The sequence below is a fragment of the Myotis davidii genome, unplaced genomic scaffold, assembly GCF_000327345.1.
Source record: "Myotis davidii unplaced genomic scaffold, ASM32734v1 scaffold1001, whole genome shotgun sequence".
NCBI classification, from domain to species: domain Eukaryota; kingdom Metazoa; phylum Chordata; class Mammalia; order Chiroptera; family Vespertilionidae; genus Myotis; species Myotis davidii.
This window is the reverse complement of record NW_006291402.1, coordinates 1,097,415-1,101,964: the sequence shown is the minus strand read 5'-3', so window position 1 is coordinate 1,101,964 and position 4,550 is coordinate 1,097,415.

Here is a 4,550-nt window from a genome sequence, read left to right as displayed (position 1 = left end):
TTTCTGTCACTTATAATCAGGAGAATCCTGAGGCAGGGAAAGGGGGTAAGGATGACAGCGATGACTCTGGGGGGGCTTCAGATCCGAAGTTCCGCACTGTTCCCACCCTGGATGTTGTGAGGGAGAAGCACCTAGAATAACAAGACCAGGTCACCTGAAAGTTGTCGGAAGCCAGGGCCCTGGACAAAGGACCTGGGACTAAGGCCTGGTGCGGCAGCTCGTCTCTGAGTGACGTGAGCAAGTTCTCAGCCTCCCTACGCCTCAGAGCCTCGTCTGTGCTTGGGGCCATTCATTTTGGCTCTAACATTTTGGTGAGAATCAGAGGTTACAATCGTGCTTTGTAAATAGAACGTTTGTGGCCGTGCTGCGGTTTCCGCTATTACCTTTATGACGGCCCCACGGCTGGGGCCGGAGAGGCAGGTGCCCGCCGACAGGTGGCCAGGCCAGATGGTCCTGAGGAACCTCCCCTGGGCAGTGACTCGGGCCCAGAGCTCCGTGTCTGCGCACGTGTTTGTGCTCTGGGTCCCACTGCAGCTTGGCGGCTTGACTTGCTGCCTGCGTTTGCCCACTCGGGAGCCGCAGTCCTTATTCAAAGCCACATGTGGGCCAGTACAGACCCGGGTCCATGATCAGTTCTGTTGGACTCAGATTTAGAAAGTGGTCGTGGGAGAAACCCAGGAAGCTGACAGCGAGAAGGAAAAGATCTGGAGTGAGACTGTTCGGATCTGGCCGTGGAGGGAAAGGCAGTGTCCTCAGTGGCTACCGAAGGCGCAGCTAGGGGACCCTTAAGGGAGAAGTCTGGTCAACTGGCTCGACCTCCTAGACTTACAACTTTGTTAAAACTCATTCATTCATTCATGGAACATTTCTTGAACATCTATGGGCAAGGCCTTGGACTAAGCATGTGAATTAGTCCTGATCTCTTCCCTCAAAAAACTCACCCATTTGGGGACATATTTCTGCAAATAACCCACTCCAGTACAATATAGTATGTTCTAAATAGGTCTGTGATCAAGATAAAAAAATTGAAAAATAATCTGAACTCTTGGAAATGTTTTATACCAGAGGAGGGACATCTGAGCTGGGTTTTGAAGAGTACATAGGAGTTTATCACATGCACACGATGAGGAAACCGTGTCCTGCAGAAAGGTAGAAAGGCACGCATGGTGGGTGTGTTTGGAGAATTAGTAGCTAGTGGGTCTGGTTGGAGCTTGGGAGGTGAGTATGCAGGTGAGCTCAGAATTCAGTAGAATAAATGCTAAGATAGGGTTTGGGCATTATCCTGGGTGTGATGTGCAACCTTTTAAAAAGAAATTTGGTTCTGGGAGAGACAAGGTCTAATTTGGAATTTGGGTGCCAGGCCTGAGGCAGGGAGGCCACGTGGTTGGGAGCTGCTGAACTCCTCGAGGGCAGTGACCCTATGAACCTGAGTTAGGACAGTGTTTGAGGAGCTGCCAAGTTCAAGATCTGGGGGCCGGAGTCTTTCACAGTCCCATCTGTGGGAAACTGTTTATTGCCTTCACTATCTGATAAACATAGACAGAGAACCCCCCCCCCCCCAAGGCTGGGTGCCTTTGAAGCCCTAGCAGAGGTCAGCTCAGCTGCCACCTCTGTTTGTCCAGACAGTGGTAGCTGAAACTACTCCCCCATTTATTATTATGTAAATCCTTGCTGATGGGCTAGTCTGCCTGTTGCCAGGGGTCACCTGCCTAAGGGCTATGCTATGGGTGGATCCCAGATCAATAAAAGCTTGGTGAGGCCTGAGCAAGGGAGGAAGTCCTTCGGGACTTGCCGCCTGGTCCCCCAATATTGCAAAATTATCTTGTGTCTTTTTCTCTCATTTGTTGTGCGGCTCCTCTTTCAGATACCGAACCCTACTCCATGCAGAATGGGGAGGGAGTCTTACTCAACACCATCAGCTGGTACACTTCCATGGCCAGGATCCCCCCCTTAGGGGACAGCCACGGCCTGCCTCAGCCTCCCTGTCGCTCTGAAGCAGTGTCCCCCTCTCCACTCTTACCTGTGGCTCCTGGAAGGAATAGATGGAACTGACTGAAGGAGGCTGAGGAGACTGGCCGAGAGAGCTCCTCCCTCCTGCAAGGACGCTGTGAAGCTGGGGCAGCACCAGGGGACCCCACCTAAACTCAGGGAAAGGGAATGAAAGACATTGTTACACTTTATGCACAGCACGGAGAGGTGGGGAGGAGGCCGGAGGCGGTTCCTTCCGCCCTGGAGTCCTCTTTGGGATGCCCGCTGGGTCTCCACATGCTTCAGAACAAAACGCACCTCCAGGAAACATCCGGTGGGAAGGACCTCCCGTCACCCAGGCCAGGGCCCAGTCAGCTTTCCTAAAGGGCCAGAGAGTGAATATTTTAGGCTTTGCTGGCCGCACAGTCTCAGCTGCAGCCACTCGGCTCAGCTCCTGCAGCGAGAAAGCAGCCGAGACGGAGACAACAGAAGTGAATGCGGGGTGTGTCCTAGTGACACTGCATTTACCAACCATGGGGCCGCCCTCTGGCTGCTCGCCTGCCCTGATCTGCACCAACCCTCTCAGAGGGAAACTGAGGCTTTACTTTGAGGGGAAAAGAAAGCAAAACAAAACAAAATTCTTAACATTGAACGGGTCCTTGACAGTACACGATCAATAGATATGTGTTAAATGAAATAAAAAGGACACAAGTCACCCTCTTTTGCAAAACAGAAATCAGTGGTGAGGACTGTGTCATTGGGGCCTGAACTCCTGACCTACGGAACAAAGGCTGAGTTGCTTAACGCTCACATTAGGTAGCAGTGTCTGAGCCCACGTGACAAGGGGAGGAGATGTCTGTCTACCTCCCCGCCTCCCTCCGGGACCCTGACCCACAGGCTTGCCGTGGTGGCGGTGGGTTAGGACCTGCAGTGGGTTAGCGGGGATGCAGGAGCGGGTGGACAGGAGCGCTGAGGCTGCAATGTGGAGGCGAGGCAGCGATGGGGGGAGTCAGCTTAGCTTGCTTTGTCCGTTCCCAGCGAGGACGTCAGCCATTGCCACGGGACCCTCAACAACAAGAGGAGCCACAGCCAGAACCCAGAGTGCCGGGTCCGAGGGAGCGGGCTTTGGATCCGAGAGCCCTGGTCCCCCACTTCCAGCCACGTCAACCTGAACAAGTGCCCAGTCCCTGAGCCTGTTCCCTCGCTGTGACACCGGACACGGACACGGTGCTTTCCTCCCGGGAGCGTCTGAGAGTTCCACAAAGACTGTAAGGCCCTGGTGTCAGGCTGGGCGCCCCGAGGGGCTGCTTTTGTGTTTGCTGTGGAGATGGCGCACACACAGGGATGGCTCAGCACACAGCCACCGGCCTGGAGGCTACTCGCTGCCTCAGGTCCCTCCTCCTGCGGGGTGTGCGGCGGTGCGGGAATGCGTGAGGGTTACATGTGTGACAGCAGCCAGACAGGCCAAAGGGCAGCTTATCTACTGCCCTCCCCCTCCCACCTCGGGGCAGAAATCAGCGTCTGTTATCCTAACAACCCGTGAGCAGGACTCACGGCAGATTCTGGGACTCATCCTCCCCAGCTTCTTGTTTTCTTTCCTTCCACACTTCTCTTTCCTCATTCCCTCCCTCCCTTCCTCCTTCCCTTTCTCTCTTGCCTTCCTTCCATGCTGCTTGGCCTGCAGGTTATAAAAGACGCCACTGGGTCAGTCAGAGGGGGGCTGCAGCCCCTCCCAGCAGGGTCCTGGCTTTGTCCTGCCCACGCTGGCCTCCCAGCCACTCTGAGCTGAGTTTCTAAAGGCTCAGCAGGTCCCAGCAGGCAGGAGCGTGCAGGGTTACCCAGGAATCCGCCCTGGGCTCCAGGCTCCAGCATCTCCCCGGGAACCTCTTGCCCTTGGTCCTGCTCCCTGGTTTCCCAGGCTGACTGGGTGTCCACGGCTGCCCTGGGCCCCTGGCCAGCACAGCTCTTCCCCGTGGGGCCGGGGGCAGGAGCTTGTTTCTCCACTAATTGGCCAGAAGCTTTGGAACCCGAAGGCACAGTGGTGCTGGGGGCCGGTCTCAGCGCCATTGCCCGGTCCTCGTGTGCCCAACTCTACAGGGACTCTCATCACTGTGTCCAGGGCAAGGCAGGACCCACTCCCTTCCCTGCTGAGTCCTCCCAAGCTCAGAGCTCTCTCCCTCCAGGGGCGGCCAGGCTGCCCGAGGGGTGGGGCTCGGGCTGCGAGGGCGCTGGGGCAGGAGGAGGAGCAGACGAGAGGAGAAGCCAGGAGCTCCTGGTCCACCCGCGACAGGAATCTCCTGTGAAGCCTTTTAAATGTCTTGACAATCCCAGGCCACCAGAGCCTTTAATTGGGTTTGACTGAGTTGTTCTAAATGGAAATGCCAGTTACTGTGAGGTTGTTTATAGCCAAACTGTCTGTGCCCCAGGATCGCGGCGTTTTCCTCGCAGGATGCACGCGCTCCTGCTCCTTTATCAAAGCCACAGCCACCTCCTACTCTCTGGGCTCTCCTCGTGGCTCTTAGCCGCAGCACAGCCTGCTGAGCGGAGAGGCCCCTCCATCAGGCCTCCAACCAGGAGCAGGC